The sequence below is a fragment of the Ranitomeya imitator genome, chromosome 3, assembly GCF_032444005.1.
Source record: "Ranitomeya imitator isolate aRanImi1 chromosome 3, aRanImi1.pri, whole genome shotgun sequence".
Lineage (NCBI taxonomy): Eukaryota > Metazoa > Chordata > Amphibia > Anura > Dendrobatidae > Ranitomeya > Ranitomeya imitator.
Window position 1 is genome coordinate 413,127,770 of NC_091284.1, and position 21,677 is coordinate 413,149,446.

A 21,677-nucleotide genomic window follows, 5' to 3' on the forward strand; every position below is an offset into this window, starting at 1 on the left:
ATCTGCGGCGAGCAGGCTTTTCTGGGACTAAGTCCTGCTTTGCACACACTGAGCATGCGCAGGGTAATATCTCTCAGTGGAGATCTAGGGTCACATGCTCAGTACTGCAGCAACTTCCATTGGTCCTTCTAGGAAGGTCCTGTACGTGCTGCAACTATTTAAGGCTCGTATGGCCGCACTGCCATGCGCTAGTATCTTCCTATGTTATGTGCTTTGCGCCAGTGTGGTCATGTGTTTGTATGTGTTCAGGGACCCGGCTGAAATAAGCCCCTAGAATGCTGGCATCTCCGGCGAGGAGTTTTGTGTGCATGCATGACCACTGACTGCTCTCATTGGGTGGTTAGCCTGTGCCTCTGTGAAAGTCTAACAGGGCACAGAGCTTTGCTTTCTTGGCTGCTCTGTGAAGCTAACAGAGCTGGTTCTTACCGCCATGTAGTGCCGCCATTTACTGAGCAGTAGGTTCTTTCCTGCACGGTGGATCCCGGGTTGCGAACGCACCAATCCCATCTAATAAATATATTCGGTGCGTTCCGCCAACCCTAACAGATACAATAATGCAAGACAAGTTTCAGCCAGAAGTACATAGCCAAAATGAGGAAGAGATCCATTAAATCAGATTAAAAAATCCTTGTTGATATTAATCTTAAAACATAACTAAAAAAGCAGAAATGACAAACAGGGGACGCTACTGAGTCATTCATGTAAATAGTATAAGGTATTTCCATTCAAACGGTTCTAGGGATGTAACAATAAATGTGGCACCAAATAAATAATACTCAGTCCAGTGACCGGCTATACTTAAATTGTAATACCATAGAACCATAAGGGAATCCCCTCTAAAATGAAACCTCAATATCCGATGAAATCGAATGGAATGGTGGCAGAATATACAGACATTGGTGAAAAGAATAATCAATAATGGCCAGAATCATCTAGTGATCAATACATAGCCACTGAGTCTCCAGTGAGAAGAAAAAAGACAAAAGATCTTATTGATAAGTGCACTCAGGTGAAAAAGCACTGTTCGAGGCTCCAAACAGTAAAACCTCCCTTAGTAGTTTTCAATACCTCAAGGAGCCGAGGAGTAGATACCCTCACCCCGACGCACGTTTCACCACCTGCTTCGCTTATGGTTCTATGGTATAACAATTTAAGTATAGCCGGTCACTGGACTTAGTATTATTTATTTGGTGCCACATTTATGTTACATCTCTAGATCCGTTTGATTAGAAATACCTTGTACAATTTACATGAATGACTCAGCAGCGTCCCCTGTTTGATATTTCTGCTTTTTTAATTATGTTTTAAGATTAATTTCAATAAAGATTTTTTACTTTTATCTAATGGACCTCTTTCTTATTTTGGCTATGTACTTCTGCTGGAAATTTGTCTTGCATTTATCTAGGAGAAGTGCCATTTAATTCACTTTTTTGGACTTTGTGATTTACTGCTTCAATAATACAGCAAGACTTTAGTTCGTGCTGCCTGTGGTTTGTGCAGCATAAATCAGATGACAGGATCCTCTTATACATATATTTGTGTTTTCAATTTTATATTAGCTACATATAAAAATGGTATCATGCAGCTAATCCACTCGGATTGTTAAAGAGTCCATTGGCATAAGATAGTGGTCACCCACGCACTAATTCGGCCGCCAACTCTTTTTCCCAACCCACATGCCCATACTTTCAGTGGGAGTTGTTGAAGCTGTCCCCCCTTGTGCCTGGGTTAAGTATCACAAGGTTTGAGTGTTTTACTTGAACATGCCTTCTCACTCCGACATAATCTTATAACCTGATACCTCCATACACAAATTAGATGGTTTCCCGATTCCACCACAATCCACAGTATTCTTGTGTTGGATCTACACATGGTATTATACAAATACAGTATGTGAGCCACAGGCTCAGCATTGCCTTGTCATATTCAGAACTAAATATCTTAAAACAATAGATGGGTTATCATTGATATATCTGGATCGCGTTTTGCCCGGCCTGTAGTGTGTTTTGAGTGAACTAATTCTGTTAACTAAAGTGGATCTGTCACCAGAATTATAATACAAAATGAATGCAATAGATGTTAGATCGGATTAGTGAGATCTCATTGTGATACTAAGATGAGCATGTTATGAGTCTAAATATTTAATGATTTACTTGAGTCCAACTGTATTCAGCCTCCTCCCACCCAACCTGACTGTCAGCTGTAGTTTGTACTAAGCAGTGTGAGATCTCAGCAGCAGGATGGTCACTGAGGAGTTATCGATCAGCCAATATGGTTGGAGAGTGGCTGTGTAATCCTCTATGAAAGTTTTACTCATTCTAACGAAGTTTACAGAAACTGCTTCAGCGTTATCAGGTGAGCTCAGTGATTGGTTGTTAATATGATGTCAGCGCTGCAACCAATACTAATCACTAATCTCAGTGGCTCTGAGCAGTCAGAGCTGCAATCACTGATTGGCGATCAATGTGACGTCAGCACTTCCGCCAATATCAGACACTGAGAGAACTGGTGACTCAGCGGTAGACACAAGGACAGCGAGTAAACCGCAGTTTGTACTTCTATAACAAAATACAGTCATGGCTGAACGTGTTGTCACCCCTGAAATTGTTTGAGAAAATTATTGCAAGTACACATGTTTAGTTATTCATATGTTTATTTCCTTTGTGTGTATTACAACACCAAAAAAAACGAGGAAAAAAAGGCAAATTGGACATATATTTCACACAAAAACCCCAATATGAGCTGGACATAATTATTGGCACTCTCAACTTAATATTTGGCTGTATATCCTTTGGAGCAAATAACTGCAATCAATCGCTTCTTACACCTCTCAATTGGAATTTCAGACCACTTTTCTTTTGCAAACTGTTCCAGGTCTCTCATATTTGAAGGGTGCCTTCTCCTAACAACAATTTTAAGATCCCTCCACAGGTGTTCAATGGGAATTAGAACCAGACTCATTGCTTGCCACTTCAGAACTCTCCAGCTCTTTGTTTCCATCCATTTCTGGGTGCTTCTTGAAGTATGTTTGGGATTATTGTCCTGCTGAAAGACTCATGACCTAGGACGCAAACTCAGCTTTCTGACACTGAGCACTACATTTCAACCCAAAATCCTTTGGTAATCTTCAGATTTCATGATGCCTTGCACACAGTCAAAGCACCCAGTGCCAGAGGCAGCATTACAACCCAAAAACATCTTTGAACCTCCACCATATTTGACTGTAGGTACTGTGTTCTTTTCTTTGATGGCCTCATTCTGTTTTTGGTAAACAGTAGAGTGATGTGCTTTACCAAAAAGCTCTATCTTGGTCTCATCTGTCCAGACGATACTTTACTTTTCCAGAAGGATTTTAGCTTACTCGAGTACATTTTGGCAAACTGCAATCTAGATTTTTTATGTCTCTGTGTCAGCAGTGGCTCTCCTTCTATACCATTTCATTTCATTCAAATGTTGATGGATAGTTTGTGCTGACACTGATACACCCTGAGCCTGCCAGACAGCTTAAATTTCTTTGAAACTTTATTGGAGCTGCTTATTCACCATCCGAACTATCCTGCATTGCAGCCTTTCATCAATTTTTGTTTGCTGTCCATGTCCAGGGAGATTAGCTACAGTGGCCTGGGTTGTAAACTTCTTGATTTTGTTGCACACTGTGGGCATAGGAACATCAAGATCTCTGGAGATGGACTTGTAACCTTGAGATTGTTGATATTGATATTTTTAAACAATTTTGGTTCTAAAAGTCCTCAGACAGTTCTCTACTCTTTTTCTTCTCCATGCTCATTGTGGCACACACAAAGACACACAATGCAAAGATTGAGTCAACTTCTCCCCTTTTTACCTAGTTTCAGGAGTGGTTTTCATATTGCCCACACCTGTTGCTTGCAACAGGTGAGTTTGAACGAACATCACATGCCTGAAACAAAGTTGCTTACCCAAAATTTTAGAAAGGTGCCAACAATTTTGTCTGGTTTTGTGTGAAATTATGTCCAATTTACTTTTTTGTGTTGTTCCAATACACACAAAGGAAATAAGCATGTACACTGCTCAAAAAATAAAGGGGGCACTAAAATACCACATCCTAGATATCACTGAATGAAATATTTCAGTTGCAAATGTAAGTGTAAGGTCATACACTTGGGTAGAAGTAATAAGATGTATAATTATGTGCTTAATTCTAAAACTCTGGGCAAAACCGTCAATGAAAAAGACCTGGGTGTATGGGTAGATGACAAACTCATATTCAGTGGCCAGTGTCAGGCAGCTGCTACAAAGGCAAATAAAATAATGGGATGCATTAAAAGTGGCATAGATGCTCATGAGGAGAACATAATTTTACCTCTATACAAGTCACTAGTTCGACCACACCTAGAATACTGTGCACAGTTCTGGTCTCCGGTGTATAAGAAAGACATAGCTGAACTAGAGCGGGTGCAGAGAAGAGCGACCAAGATTATTAGAGGACTGGGGGGTCTGCAATACCAAGATAGGTTATTACACTTGGGGCTATTTAGTTTGGAAAAATGAAGACTAAGGGGTGATCTTATTTTAATGTATAAATATATGAGGGGACAGTACAAAGACCTTTCTGATGATCTTTCTAATCATAGACCTGAAACAGGGACAAGGGGGCATCCTCTGCGTTTGGAGGAATAAAGGTTTAAGCATAATAACAGACGCGGATTCTTTACTGTAAGAGCAGTGAGACTATGGAACTCTCTGCCGTATGATGTTGTAATGAGTGATTCATTACTTAAATTTAAGAGGGGACTGGATACCTTTCTGGAAAAGTATAATGTTACAGGGTATATACACTAGATTCCTTGATAGGGCGTTGATCCAGGGAACTAGTCTGATTGCCGTATGTGGAGTCGGGAAGGAATTTTTTTCCCCAATGTGGAGCTTACTCTTTGCCACATGGTTTTTTTTTGCCTTCCTCTGGATCAACATGTTCAGTTGTGTGTGTGTTGCCTCCATGTGCTTGTATGACCTCCCTACAACGCCTAGGCATGCTCCTGATGAGGCGTTGGATGGTCTCCTGAGGGATCTCCTCCCAGACCTGGACTAAAGCATCCGCCAACTCCTGCACAGTCTATGGTGCAACGTGACATTGGTGGATGGTGCGAGACATGATGTGTTCAATCGGATTCATGTCTGGGGAATGGGCGGGCCAGTCCATAGCTTCAGTGCCTTCATCTTGCAAGAACTGCTGACACACTCCAGCCACATGGGGTCTTGCATTGTCCTGCATTAGGAGGAACCCAGGGCCAACCGCACCAGCATATGGTCTCACAAGGAGTCTGAGGATCTCATCTCGGTACCTAATGTCAGTCAGGCTACCTCTGGCGAGCACATGGAGGGCTGTGCGTCCCTCCAAAGAAATGCCACCCCACACCATTACTGACCCACTGCCAAACCGGTCATGCTGAAGGATGTTGCAGGCAGCAGATCGCTATCCATGGTGTCTCCAGACTGTCACGTCTGTCACATGTGCTCAAAGCAGGGTGGATAAAAATTAATGGTTTTTTTAAAAAAAATTTTTAAAAAATCGGATTTTTTTTATTTAAATCGGATTTTTTTCAATAAACTGCTTTTTGAGGAAAATATTTTACCATCCAAAGGTTCTTCCATCATGAGATAAAGCTGAGTTGTTTAACTCAGTAGAATAAAGGCTGTATATGTGTAACATTCACAATGCCATGCTCTTCCAGAGGTTTCTGTAGGATTAGTGGGCAGTTTCTCTCCTATATTATCACAGACGCTCACTTTACTTACGCAGTTCTCAAAACTGAATTTGACTCCGCAGAGGTCCCAGCCTCTTCTTCACGGCAAAAATGTTACAACATGAACAGAGTTGAGAAAAAGACCTTAATCCTATTGTTCTACAAACCTATGAATACAGAATCAACCCCTTCAGTGCCAAGTCCAAGAAGTTAGACAATATGTTTCTGATTGTTTGGAGTGGAATAGATTTGCACAACACAAGAAGAATGTGAATCTAAGTGTGAGGAGGAGGAAGGGCAAGCAGACAAGAAAATGAAAGTGAAACTTTGAGCACAATACTGCAGCATAGCCACAGACAGACAAGTCTGGATCTGTTTGTGTGTACGATCTGAGGTTTATTACATTCTTTCCTTATAATGGCAGCAGGCCGTAAAAGAGACCCAGTTTGGGAATATTTTAATGAAGCTCCTTCGCCTATCGGTAAGGCAGGCATGCGTGCAAAATGCAAACGATGCAACAAAGAGATGCAAGGCCTGGTGGCGCGAATGAGGCAACATCATGAGAAGTGCGGTGATGAAGATGACCAAAGAAACACTTCTGAACAGGCAGGATCTTCAGGTTGGTAAACATTTTTATTGAATCCTATTTCTAAAGACTGAACTGTCATGTGTGAGAAAAATTATATTTATATTTCTTATTATTACTGCATGTTACTGTCATTTGGTACAGTTATGAAGAAAAACAAATATTCCTTTTGGGGCAGTGATGTGTTGTGTACAATAAGCAGAAATTGTATAAACAATAAAATAACAGCATTGACTTTTTTTGTTTAGGGGAATTCATGGATTCTGGAAACTATCCACCTCCAAGATCACCATCATCCTGTTCTACAGTTTCAGAGTTATCCATCCAGGATAGTGCTTCATTAGCAGCAGCATCATCATCAGACACCCACAGCCACATATCACCATCACCCAAAAGGAAGAAAAAACCTTTACCTCCTGGAACCACCATAGATAGGTTTGTGATAAGAACTAGCAGATTAGAAAAAGAGTTGATTGATGAAAAAATTGCCCAGTTTATTTATGCAACAAACTCTTCTTTCCGTCTGACTGAGAACCCACATTTCATTAATATGGTTCAGTCACTGAGACCAGGATACAGTCCACCCAGCAGAGCTGATGTTGCAGGGAAACTGCTGGATCAAGTGTATGACAGAGAAATGGAGCAATGTGCAACAGCTTTGGAGGGTAAAATTGTTAACCTAAGTATTGATGGGTGGAGTAATGTCCACAATGATCCTATTGTATGTGCTTGTATAACAACAGAAGAAGGTAAAGTCTTCCTTGCACAAACAACTGATACATCAGGAAATGCACACACAGCAGAATACTTACAAGAAGTGGCAGTAAAAGCTATAATGACATGTGAACAAAAATTCAAATGTCTAGTACGCAGTTTGGTCACTGACAATGCTGCAAACGTATCCAAGATGAGAAGAGATTTAGAAGAGCAGGGAGGGAATACAAAGCTGCTAATAACATATGGTTGCAGTGCTCATTTGCTGCACCTCTTAGCCAAAGACTTAAGTGTTCCAGAAATAAAGGCTAATGTTGTTGAAATTGCTAAATACTTCCGTAATAATCATTTTGCTGCAGCAGCTCTGAAAAGGATGGGTGGAGCCAAGCTAACGCTCCTACAAGATGTTAGATGGAACTCTGTGGTGGACTGTTTTGAGCAGTATATCAAAAACTGGCCTATTCTGATGACACTTTGTGAAGAAAATCGAGATAAAATAGATGGCACTGTCACGGCCAAAATCCTCAACATTGGGCTTAAGAGAAATGTTGAACATATGCTGAGCTTCCTGAAACCCATCTCTCAAGCTTTAAACAAAATACAGAAAAATAGCTGTTTTATTGCAGATGGTGTTGAAATTTGGAAGGAACTGAGTGAACACTTAAAAACAGAACTACACATGGACAGAATTAAATTACAAGCAGTAAACAAAGTAAACAAACGAATGGGACAAGCACTGACTCCAGCTCATTTTTTGGCAAATATTGTCAATATCCAATATCAGGGTCAAAACCTAAGTGCTGAGGAAGAGGAGTTAGCTATGACATGGGTATCCAGAAATCATCCATCTTTAATGCCAACTATAATAAACTTCAGAGCTAAGGGGGAACCATTCAAGAAATATATGTTTGCTGAAGATATTTTAAGGAAGGTCACACCAGTAAACTGGTGGAAGTCACTTAAGCGCTTGGATTTAGAGACTGTTCAAGTAATGATTTCACTTTTAACAGCAGTAGCTTCTTCTGCAGGCGTTGAAAGAATATTCTCTTCCTTTGGACTCATTCATTCTAAATTGAGAAATCGGTTGGGACCCAATAAAGCAGGAAAGCTTGTTTTTCTTTTCCAGATTATGAATAGGAACAAAGAAGAAGATGATGAAGATGACGACAAGTGAGCTACAGAGGACAGCAGGGACAGTAGTATTTAAGTTTTTCATGTGTCGGCTGGGTTGACAGTCTAAGTTTCTTATAATATATATATATATTTTGTTTAGCCAAATTAGTTAACAAACATGGATGTTTGTTTAAGCAAATAACTTATGCTGTAATGTTGTTATTGTTTCAGTTGAATAAATCTATTTAAATTGTTATTAAGGTCAGGATTATTTTTCTCCTTCCTAAGTACAACAGAACAGTGGTGTCCAAATATGAATGATTAACCCATTAAACTGGGGAGAAAAAAGTAATATAAAAAGTGATTCTAAAAATCTTCATCTACTTGCATGTTAAAGTAGCAAGAACTAGTTTAGGTAGAAACTTTGATTTAAATCACTGATTTAAATCAAGCCTTACTGACTAGTAGAGTTGAGCGACCTTGACCTTTTTAGAGTCGAGCCGGGTTTTGCGAAACCCGACTATGTCCAAAGTCGGGTCGAGTGAAATCGGCCGATTATGACGTAAAGTCGGGATCGACCGAAACACGAAACCCAATGCAAGTCAATGGGGCAGCATAGTCGGCAGTGAGTGGGGGCCAGGAAAACACCTAGAGTGCCCATTTTAATGTCAAAACCATCCATTCTTCTTAATGAAGCTTGTCAAGCGTAATTTACCTTAAAATAATTGGAAGGCATTTGAAATTGGGGGTCATTTGGCTAAAGTTGTGGGGGGTAGGGCTGGTTCAAGTAATTAGTGGGCCCAGTAAATCTGGACCACGTCACGGCAGTGGAGCAGGGAGAGGTAAGTATTTCAACTTTGCAAGTGCTGTGATCCTGAGCAAGCAGGGGGGGGCCCACTCGTTGGCATTGGCACTGGCACAGGGCCCCTCAAAGTACAGCGGTGTGTTTGCACGGCGGGGGCGCCTCCCACCGGCAGCAACACTTTTGCGTACTATGAGAGGCCCTGTGCCAGTGACGTCGCCAACTAGTATTCCTCCCCCCACCTGATGAAGGAACCTGCACTTTCATCTGCACCTTCCTCTTTGTCCCCGTGTAAGGTGGTATGGTATGCGGGAAGAGCAACCTGACTTTCAGCAGGGTCACAATGTTGTTGTGTAGCGTGCACGGGGAATGTTGCGTTATGGGTCAATGTACCAGCAGACTCATCTATCACTGGCTGGGCAATGGGCACGATGAAGTGGAAACACAGATATAGGCCCAAAGAAGAAAGTGGGCTAAATGCAGTTCAAAATTGGTAACACAGGAATAACCAGGGGGCATTGCAGTGGAGGACAACTGGAATGAGAGGCTGACACAGAGAGTAGGGCCAAATCAGTAAGTAGTCGAAATGCAGTTCAAAATTGGCAACCGTAGTAAACAGGCGGCACAGCTTTGTTCAGTGGAGGAGAACAGCAAGGAGTGGCAGACACCGATAGTAGGCCCCAACCCAACTAGTAGGCCAAATGCAGTCTAACATTAACAACTACTTAACGAGAGGCTGAAAATGGAATTTCAGGACAGGAAACCAGGAGAACAGCAAGGAGTGGCAGACACCGATAGTAGGCCCCAAACCAACTAGTACGCCAAATGCAGTTGTTCCATTTAACCACAATTTAATGAGAGCCTGAAGATAGAAGCTCAGGAAAGGCAACCTGGGGAACACCTTGGAGTGTAACACACCATCTCTCTCCACCCCATACCCATTTTGTAGGCCTAATGCTGTGTACTTTTCTACAACTACTAAACGAGAGTCGGAAGACCGAAGCAATGGCAAGGAAACCTGGGGAACACCTTGGAGTGTAACACACCATCTCTCTCCACCCCATACCCAATTTGTAGGCCTAATGCAGCCTACTTTCCGACACCTACTAAACGAGAGCATGAAGATCGAAGCTCAGGAAAGGCAACCTGGGGAACACCTTGGAGTGTAACACACCATCTCTCTCCACCCCATACCCATTTTTTAGGCCTAATGCAGTGTACTTTTCTACAACTACTAAACGAGAGTCGGAAGACCGAAGCAATGGCAAGGAAACCTGGGGAACACCTTGGAGTGTAACACACCATCTCTCTCCACCCCATTCCCCATTTTTTAGGCCTAATGCAGCCTACTTTCCGACACCTACTAAACGAGAGCATGAAGATCGAAGCTCAGGAAAGGCAACCTGGGGAACACCTTGGAGTGTAACACACCATCTCTCTCCACCCCATACCCATTTTGTAGGCCTAATGCTGTGTACTTTTCTACAACTACTAAACGAGAGTCGGAAGACCGAAGCAATGGCAAGGAAACCTGGGGAACACCTTGGAGTGTAACACACCATCTCTCTCCACCCCATACCCAATTTGTAGGCCTAATGCAGCCTACTTTCCGACACCTACTAAACGAGAGCATGAAGATCGAAGCTCAGGAAAGGCAACCTGGTGAAAACCTTGGAGTGTAACACAACCTGTCTCTACACCCCATACACAATTAGTAGGCCTAATGCAGCGTAGTTTCCAACAGCTACTAAACGAGAGCCGGAAGATCGAAGCTCAGGAAAGGCAACCTGGGGAACACCTTGGAGTGTAACACAACCTCTCTCTACACCACGGAAGGGCTGATTCTTAGGAAGGAAGGCTGTTGTAAATAAGCATTGCGCGTCCGAGGGTGATTATATTCTTATTCGGTATCTACTCACCCTCGGACGCGCCATGCTTCTTGATTTGTAATTAATGTTTATTTGCAATGTGCTTTTGACTTACTCAATTATTTTTTTAATTATTGATTTTATTAAATTAATAGTTTAACATCTTATTGGAAATAATTTAAAGGAGACGCGACAGGACAACACTCGGTGGATGCCATATCTGTGTTAACAACTCCAAAAAACTTTCAGTTAACTTCTTGCAGGAGAAAGAAATTGTAGCTGTTGGACCTTTGTAGTACAGTTCCAGATATTTGTTGTGTGTTTGTTTTGATTGTTAAAATGTCTGCATTTGAGATCTCAACACGATCTTATTTTTTATAATCAAATTAATTTTTTAAATATTTTATTAGGTTGGTTCAAGGGGTACACGGGCCGCAGTAGACAGGTCAGTGGAGGCCTAGTGGAAGGAGGGACCACAGACAGGCATCGAAGGCCTAAAATAATAACACATGGCTGTAGGCAATTTTAAATTGGTTCCAGGGGTACACGGGCAGCAGTGCCCTGGTCAGTGTAGTAGTAGTTGAAAGAATGGACCGCAGACAGGCATCGAAGGCCTAAAATAAAAAAATTGGGCTGGCTGTAGGCAATTTTAAATTGGTTCCAGGGGTACACGGGCAGCAGTGGTGTGGTCAGTGGAGGCCTAGTGGAAGGAGTGACCGCAGACAGGCATCGAAGGCCTAAAATAATAACACATGGCTGTAGGCAATTTTAAATTGGTTCCAGGGGTACTTGGGCAGCAGTGCCCTGGTCAGTGTAGTAGTAGTTGAAAGAATGGACCGCAGACAGGCATCGAAGGCCTAAAATAAAAAAATTGGGCTGGCTGTAGGCAATTTTAAATTGGTTCCAGGGGTACACGGGCAGCAGTGGTGTGGTCAGTGGAGGCCTAGTGGAAGGAGTGACCGCAGACAGGCATCGAAGGCCTAAAATAATAACACATGGCTGTAGGCAATTTTAAATTGGTTCCAGGGTTACACGGGCAGCAGTGGTGTGGTCAGTGGAGGCCTAGTGGAAGGAGTGACCGCAGACAGGCATCGAAGGCCTAAAATAATAACACATGGCTGTAGGCAATTTTAAATTGGTTCCAGGGTTACACGGGCAGCAGTGGTGTGGTCAGTGGAGGCCTAGTGGAAGGAGTGACCGCAGACAGGCATCGAAGGCCTAAAATAATCACACATGGCTGTAGGCAATTTTAAATTGGTTCCAGGGGTACACGGGCAGCAGTGGTGTGGTCAGTGGAGGCCTAGTGGAAGGAGTGACCACAGACAGGCATCGAAGGCCTAAAATATTAACACATGGCTGTAGTCAATTTTAAATTGGTTCCAGGGGTACTTGGGCAGCAGTGCCCTGGTCAGTGTAGTAGTAGTTGAAAGAATGGACCGCAGACAGGCATCGAAGGCCTAAAATAAAAAAATTGGGCTGGCTGTAGGCAATTTTAAATTGGTTCCAGGGGTACACGGGCAGCAGTGGTGTGGTCAGTGGAGGCCTAGTGGAAGGAGTGACCGCAGACAGGCATCGAAGGCCTAAAATAATAACACATGGCTGTAGGCAATTTTAAATTGGTTCCAGGGTTACACGGGCAGCAGTGGTGTGGTCAGTGGAGGCCTAGTGGAAGGAGTGACCGCAGACAGGCATCGAAGGCCTAAAATAATCACACATGGCTGTAGGCAATTTTAAATTGGTTCCAGGGGTACACGGGCAGCAGTGGTGTGGTCAGTGGAGGCCTAGTGGAAGGAGTGACCACAGACAGGCATCGAAGGCCTAAAATATTAACACATGGCTGTAGTCAATTTTAAATTGGTTCCAGGGGTACTTGGGCAGCAGTGCCCTGGTCAGTGTAGTAGTAGTTGAAAGAATGGACCGCAGACAGGCATCGAAGGCCTAAAATAAAAAAATTGGGCTGGCTGTAGGCAATTTTAAATTGGTTCCAGGGGTACACGGGCAGCAGTGGTGTGGTCAGTGGAGGCCTAGTGGAAGGAGTGACCGCAGACAGGCATCGAAGGCCTAAAATAATAAAACATGGCTGTAGGCAATTTTAAATTGGTTCCAGGGGTACACGGGCAGCAGTGGTCTGGTCAGTGGAAGTCTAGTGGAAGGAGTGACCGCAGACAGGCTTCCAAGGCCTAACATAACAAAATTGGGCTGGCTGTAGGCACTTTAAATTGGTTCCAGGGGTACATGGGCAGCAGTGTATGGTCAGTGGAAGTCTAGTGGAAGGAGTGACGGCAGACAGTCTTCGAAGGCCTAACATAACAAAATTGGGCTGACTATAGGCACTTTTAAATTGGTTCCAGGGTAACACGGCCAGCAGTGGCCTGGTCAGTGTAGTAGTTGTAGAAAGAAGGGACCGCAGACAGGCTTCGAAGGCCTAACATAACAAAAATGTCAAAACAATGGTATTGTCAGTGCCAGGCATTGAAGGATGTCAGCGCCTAGACTACACATTGGTGAAGCTGTGAGAGATAATTTTGCTAGTGGTAGAGCACTGTTTGAGCTGGGGGGGGAACTGGCTTGTGGCCGGCGGTACAGGCACAGGGCCCTTCATATTACAACGGTGTGTCTGACGTTGGGTGCGCACCACCACCGCCAGAGACACTTTATTGTACTATGAGGGACCCAGTGGCAGTGCCGTCGACCAAAAGCGGCCACACCCACCTCTTCAGACAAACAGCACTCTCAAGGGTCCAAGCGCAAAGTGGCGATAGCACGGCCCCGTGTGGGGAGTTTGGCCATTTCGTGAGGTGGAAACATGTCGTATGCTGGACAATCAGGTGAAGAAAATTACGAGATTGGAAAAGTCATTCAGAATAGTCCACAGGCAAGACCTTTTCATAGGAAAGCTAGGTGTCAGCCGGGCAGGGTGGGGCAAAAGATTTTGAAATCCAGTTGTGGTTCATTTTAATGAAGGTTAGATCATCTACATTTTGGGTAGCCAGACGAGTCCTTTTTTCTGTTAGTATTGAACCTGCAGCACTGAATACTCTTTCTGATAGGACACTAGCTGCCGGGCAAGCAAGCTCCTGCAATGCATATTCTGCCAATTCTGGCCAGGTGTCTAATTTGGATGCCCAGTAATCAAATGGGAATGACGGTTGAGGGAGAACGTCGATAAGGGATGAAAAATAGTTTGTAACCATACTGGACAAATGTTGTCTCCTGTCACTTTGAATTGATGCTGCAGTACCTGTCCTGTCTGCGGTCATAGAAAAATCACTCCACAACCTGGTCAGAAAACCCCTCTGGCCAACGCCACTTCTGATTTCTGCCCCTCTAACACCTCTGGTCTGCTGGCCCCTGGAGCTCGTGTGAGAACGATCACGGGCGCTGTGTGCAGGGAATGCCAGAAGCAAACGGTCAACAAGAGTTGATTGTTTTGTTGCTAATATTAGTTCCAAGTTCTCATGTGGCATAATATTTTGCAATTTGCCTTTATAGCGAGGATCAAGGAGGCAGGCCAACCAGTAATCGTCATCGTTCATCATTTTTGTAATGCGTGTGTCCCTTTTGAGGATACGCAAGGCATAATCCGCCATGTGGGCCAAAGTTCCCGTTGTCAAATCTGCGGTTGTGCTTGGTTGAGGGGCAGTTGCAGGCAAATCTACGTCACTTGTGTCCCTCAAAAAACCAGAACCCGGCCTTGCCACGCCACCAATTTCCCGTGCCCCCGGGAAAGCTTCCTCATTAAAAATATACTCATCCCCATCATCCTCCTCATCCTCCACCTCCTCTTCGCCCGGTACCTCGTCATGTACACTGCCCTGACCAGACAATCGCTGACTGTCATCAAGGCTTTCCTCTTCCTCTGGTGCAGACGCCTGATCCTTTATGTGCGTCAAACTTTGCATCAGCAGACGCATTAGGGGGATGCTCATGCTTATTATGGCGTTGTCTGCACTAACCAGCCGTGTGCATTCCTCAAAACACTGAAGGACTTGACACATGTCTTGAATCTTCGACCACTGCACACCTGACAACTCCATGTCTGCCATCCTACTGCCTGCCCGTGTATGTGTATCCTCCCACAAAAACATAACAGCCCGCCTCTGTTCGCACAGTCTCTGAAGCATGTGCAGTGTTGAGTTCCACCTTGTTGCAACGTCTATGATTAGGCGATGCTGGGGAAGGTTCAAAGAACGCTGATAGGTCTGCATACGGCTGGAGTGTACAGGCGAACGGCGGATATGTGCGCAAAGTCCACGCACTTTGAGGAGCAGGTCGGATAACCCCGGATAACTTTTCAGGAAGCACTGCACCACCAGGTTTAAGGTGTGAGCCAGGCAAGGAATGTGTTTCAGTTGGGAAAGGGAGATGGCAGCCATGAAATTCCTTCCGTTATCACTCACTACCTTGCCTGCCTCAAGATCTACAGTGCCCAGCCACGACTGCGTTTCTTGCTGCAAGAACTCGGACAGAACTTCCGCGGTGTGTCTATTGTCGCCCAAACACTTCATAGCCAATACAGCCTGCTGACGTATGCCAGTAGCTGCCCCATAATGGGAGACCTGGTGTGCAACAGTGGCAGGTGCGGATGGAGTGTTTGTGCGACTGCGGTCTGTGGACGAGCTCTTGCTTCTGCAGGAGGACGAGGAGGAGGAGGAGGAGGAGGGGGTGCGAACGGCTACAGACAACTGTTTACTAGACCGTGGGCTAGGCAGAACTGTCCCAAACTTGCTGTCCCCTGTGGACCCTGAATCCACCACATTTACCCAGTGTGCCGTGATGGACACGTAACGTCCCTGGCCATGCCTACTGGTCCATGCATCTGTTGTCAGGTGCACCTTTGTGCTCACAGATTGCCTGAGTGCATGGACGATGCGCTCTTTAACATGCTGGTGGAGGGCTGGGATGGCTTTTCTGGAAAAAAAGTGTCGACTGGGTAGCTCGTAGCATGGTACAGCGTAGTCCATCAGGTCTTTGAAAGCTTCGCTTTCAACTAACCGGTAGGGCATCATCTCTAACGAGATTAGTCTAGCTATGTGGGCGTTCAAACCCTGTGTACGCGGATGCGAGGCTAAGTACTTCCTTTTTCTAACCATAGTCTCATGTAGGGTGAGCTGGACTGGAGAGATGGAGATCGTGGAACTAGCGGGGGTGCCGGTGGACATGGCAGACTGAGAGACGGTGGGAGATGGTATTGTTGCCGCCGGTGCCCTAGATGCAGTGTTTCCTACTACGAAACTGGTGATTCCCTGACCCTGACTGCTTTGGCCTGGCAAAGATACCTGCACAGATACAGCAGGTGGTGCGCTAAATGGTGGTCCTACACTGCCGGAAGGGATGTTGCGTTGATGACTAGCTTCATTGGCCGAGGGTGCAACAACCTTAAGGGACGTTTGGTAGTTAGTCCAAGCTTTCAAATGCATGGTGGTTAAATGTCTATGCATGCAACTAGTATTGAGACTTTTCAGATTCTGACCTCTGCTTAAGGAAGTAGAACATTTTTGACAGATGACTTTGCGCTGATCAATTGGATGTTGTTTAAAAAAATGCCAGACTGCACTCTTTCTAGCATCGGATACCTTTTCAGGCATTGCAGACTGAGCTTTAACCGGATGGCCACGCTGTCCTCCACCAGGTTTTGGCTTTGCCACGCGTTTTGGGCAAGATACGGGCCCGGCAGATGGAACCTGTGGCGATGTTGATGCCTGCTGCGGCCCCTCCTCCTCCTCTGCTTCAGAACTGCTGCCGCCTGCACCCTGTTCCCCCAATGGCTGCCAATCGGGGTCAAGAACTGGGTCATCTAATAACTCTTCTTGTACCTCCTGCGCAACTTCGTCTGTGTCACCGTGTCGTTCGGTGGTATAGCGTTCGTGATGGGGCAACATAGTCTCATCAGGGTCTGATTCTTGATCAGCACCCTGCGAGGGCAATGTTGTGGTCTGAGTCAAAGGACCAGCATAGTAGTCTGGCTGTGGCTGTGCGTCAGTGCACTCCATGTCAGATTCAATTTGTAATGGGCATGGACTGTTAACTGCTTCACTTTCTAAGCCAGGGACGGTATGTGTAAAGAGCTCCATGGAGTAACCCGTTGTGTCGCCTGCTGCATTCTTCTCTGTTGTTGTTTTTGCTGAAGAGGACAAGGAAGTGACTTGTCCCTGACCGTGAACATCCACTAACGACGCGCTGCTTTTACTTTTACCAGTTTCACGAGAGGAGGCAAAAGAGCTAGAGGCTGAGTCAGCAAGATAAGCCAAAACTTGCTCTTGCTGCTCCGGCTTTAAAAGCGGTTTTCCTAATCCCAGAAAAGGGAGCGTTCGAGGCCTTGTGTAGCCGGACGACGAACCTGGCTCCACAGCTCCAGACTTAGGTGCAATATTTTTTTCCCCACGACCACCTGATGCTCCACCACTACCACTACCCTCATTACCAGCTGACAATGAACGCCCCCGGCCACGACCTCTTCCACTAGACTTCCTCATTGTTTTAAAAACGTAACCAAACTAACGTTATTTGTTGCAGTCACACAACTTACACGGTGAGCTATAACTTCAGTATGATTTAGCTACCCCTTTACAGGTTGGTGAGACCACAGCGAAAATCAGGCCCAATGTTACACACTCTTTTTTTGGTGGCTGCAAATTAGAGAGATGCCCCACACGCAGGACTGTCACTGAAGCACAAATGTTAATATTAATGTCACACTATTATTTTTTTTTTATTTTTATTTTTTTCAGGAACACTTTAGAAACCCCCCCAAAAAAAAAACATTGATTTTTGCAGGGAGAATTTAGAAAACAAATGTAACAAACTATATGCTTTCTATGGGCCACTGAGTGAGAGATGACGCACACAGGAATCAGGAGTGGCACACAAGCCCAGAGGCCAATATTTTTCTACCAATGATTGATGGAGTTATTTTCTCTGGTAGATTTTGGAACCCAAATCAAGGAAAAAAAATATAGGCTTTCTATGGACCACAATTGGAGAGAGAGAGAGAGATGGCACACCCAGGAGTCAAGACTGGCACACAAGCAGAAAGGCCAATATTAATCTCCCACTGTTTTTTTTTTTTTTTTTTTTTTTTTTTCAGGGAGACTTTAGAAAAAAAAATAATAAAAAAAATATGATTTTATCAGGAAGAATTTAGAAACCAAATAAAATAAAATGATTTTTTCAGGGAGAATTTATAAAACAAATAAAACCAAAAATAGGCGTTCTATGGCCCACTGACTGAGAGATGACGCACCCAGGAGTCAAGACTGGCACACAAGCAGAAAGGCCAATATTAATCTCCCACTGTTTTTTTTTTTTTTTTTTTTTTTTTTTCAGGGAGACTTTAGAAAAAAAAATAATAAAAAAAATATGATTTTATCAGGAAGAATTTAGAAACCAAATAAAATAAAATGATTTTTTCAGGGAGAATTTATAAAACAAATAAAACCAAAAATAGGCGTTCTATGGCCCACTGACTGAGAGATGACGCACACAGGAATCAGGAGTGGCACACAAGCCCAGAGGCCAATATTTTTCTACCAATGATTGATGGAGTTATTTTCTCTGGTAGATTTTGGAACCCAAATCAAGGAAAAAAAATATAGGCTTTCTATGGACCACAATTGGAGAGAGAGAGAGAGAGAGAGATGGCACACCCAGGAGTCAAGACTGGCACACAAGCAGAAAGGCCAATATTAATCTCCCACTGTTTTTTTTTTTTTTTTTTTTTTTTTTCAGGGAGACTTTAGAAAAAAAAATAATAAAAAAAATATGATTTTATCAGGAAGAATTTAGAAACCAAATAAAATAAAATGATTTTTTCAGGGAGAATTTATAAAACAAATAAAACCAAAAATAGGCGTTCTATGGCCCACTGACTGAGAGATGACGCACCCAGGAGTCAAGACTGGCACACAAGCAGAAAGGCCAATATTAATCTCCCACTGTTTTTTTTTTTTTTTTTTTTTTTTTCAGGGAGACTTTAGAAAAAAAAATAATAAAAAAAATATGATTTTGTCAGGAAGAATTTAGAAACCAAATAAAATAAAATGATTTTTTCAGGGAGAATTTAGAAAACAAATAAAACCAAAAATAGGCGTTCTATGGCCCACTGACTAAGAGAGAGAGAGAGAGAGATGGAACGCTTAGTACTGGCACACAAGCCCAAAGGGCAATATTAATCTCCCTTTTTTTTTCCAGGGAGAATTTCTAAAACCCCCAAAAAAAAAAAAATAGGCTTTCTATGGCCCACTATTTGTGAGAGAGATGGGACGCTCAGGACTGGCACAGATGGCACGCTCAGGACTGGCACAGAAGCCCAGAGGCCAATATTAATCTCCCTTTTTTTCTGGGAGAATTTATAAAACCAAAAAAATATTTAAATAGGCTTTCTATGGCCCACTATTTGTGAGAGAGATGGCACGCTCAGGACTGGCACAGATGGCACGCTCACAACTGGCACACAAGCCCAGAGGCCAATATTAATCTCCCTTTTTTCAGGGAAAATTTATAAAACCAAAAAAAAAATTAAATAGGCTTTCTATGGCCCACTATTTGTGAGAGAGATGGCACGCTCAGGACTGGCACAGATGGCACGCTCACAACTGGCACACAAGCCCAGAGGCCAATATTAATCTCCCTTTTTTCAGGGAAAATTTATAAAACAAAAAAAAAAAATTAAATAGGCTTTCTATGGCCCACTATTTGTGAGAGAGATGGCACGCTCAGGACTGGCACAGATGGCACGCTCACAACTGGCACACAAGCCCAGAGGCCAATATTAATCTCCCTTTTTTTCAGGGAGAATTTATAAAACCAAAAAAAAAATTAAATAGGCTTTCTATGGCCCACTATTTGTGAGAGAGATGGCACGCTCAGGGCTGGCACAGATGGCACGCTCAGGACTGGCACACAAGCCCAGAGGCCAATATTAATCTCCCTTTTTTTCAGGGAGAATTTATAAAACCCCCAAAAAAATAAAATAGGCTTTCTATGGCCCACTATTTGTGAGAGAGATGGCACACTCAGGACTGGCACACAAGCCCAAAGGCCAATATTAATCTCCCACTGTATTTTTATCAGGGAGAATTTATACACCCCACAAAAAAAAATACAGAAAAATGAAAAGGCTTTCTATGGCCCACTATGTGAGAGAGATGGCACACACAGGGATGGCACTCTAGCAGAAATGCCAAATTGCCAATCTTAATCTCCCACCAAAAAAAAAAAAAAAAAAAACACAGGGAATGTCCTACAATTACTATCTCCCTGCCTGCAGTAATCTCAGCCAGGTATGGCAGGCAGCTACTATCTCCCTGCCTGCAGTAATCTCAGCCAGGTATGGCAGGCAGCAATAAGGAGTGGACTGATGCACAAATGAAATAAAAAGTGTGGACAAACAAAAAAGATAGCTGTGCAGAAAGGAAGGAACAAGAGGATTTGTGCTTTGAAAAAAGCAGTTGGTTTGCACAGCGGCGTACACACAGCAATGCAGCTATCAGGGAGCCTTCTAGGGCAGCCCAATGAGCTACAGCGCTGAGGGGAAAAAAAAAAAAAAAAAACTTCCACTGTCCCTGCACACCGAGGGTGGTGTTGGACAGTGCAAATCGCTGCAGCACAAGCGGTTTTGTGGTTAATGGACCCTGCCTAACGCTATCCCTGCTTCTGACAAAGCGGCAGCAACCTCTCCCTAAGCTCAGATCAGCAGCAGTAAGATGGCGGTCGGCGGGAACGCCTCTTTATAGCCCCTGTGACGTCGCAGACAGCAAGCCAATCACTGCAATGCCCTTCTCTAAGATGGTGGGGACCAGGACCTATGTCATCACGCTGCCCACACTCTGCGTTTACCTTCATTGGCTGAGAAATGGCGCTTTTCGCGTCATTGAAACGCGACTTTGGCGCGAAAGTCGCGTACCGCATGGCCGACCCCGCACAGGGGTCGGATCGGGTTTCATGAAACCCCGACTTAGCCAAAAGTCGGCGACTTTTGAAAATGTTCGACCCGTTTCGCTCAACCCTACTGACTAGTGATTTAAATCAGTTAGATTTAAATCAAATCCACCCTGGCTCAAAGTGAACCTGCTTTCATCTGTGAAGAGCACAGGGCACCAGTGGCGAATTTGCCAATCCTGGTGTTCTGTGGCAAATGGCAAGCATCCTGCACGGTGTTGGGCTGTGAGCACAACCCCCATCTGTGGACGTTGGGCACTCAGACCATCCTCATAGAGTCGGTTTCTAACCATTTGTGCAGACACATGCACATTTGTGGCCTGCTGTGGAGGTCATTTTGCAGGGCTCTGGCAGTGCTCCTCCTGTTCCTCCTTGCACAAAGCCTGAGGTAGCGGTCCTGCTGCCGGGTTGTTGCCCTCCTACTGCCCCCTCCACATCTCCTGGTGTACTGGCCTGTTTCCCGGTAGCGCCTCTAGCCTCTGGACACCACACTGACAGACATAGCAAACCTTCTTGCCACAGCTCGCATTGATGTGCCATCCTGGATGAGCTCCACTACCTGAGCCACTTGTGTGGGTTGTAGAGTTCGTCTCATGCTACCACGAGTGTGAAAGCACCACCAACATGCCAACATTCAAAAGTGACCAAAACATCAGCCAGAAAGCATTGGTACTGAGATGTGGTCTGTGGTCCACACCTGCAGAACCACTCCTTTATTGAGTGTGTCTTGATAATTGCCAATAATTTCCATCTGTTTTCTATTCCATTTGCACAACAGCATGTGAAATTTATTGTCAATCAGTCTTGCTTCCTAAGTGGACAGTTTGATTTCACAGAAATTTGATTTACTTGGAGTTATATTCTGTTGTTTAAGTGTTCCCTTTATTTTTTTGAGATGTGTATATCACAAAACATATGTAATTGCAATA

At 44.1% G+C, this 21,677-nt stretch overlaps 1 protein-coding gene across 1 annotated transcript in view; it reads left to right on the plus strand.

The window, feature by feature from the left end:
• Positions 1–21,677, plus strand: part of RCAN3 (RCAN family member 3) — a 41,660-nt gene that overhangs the window by 19,364 nt on the left and 619 nt on the right. The window lies entirely within an intron of this gene.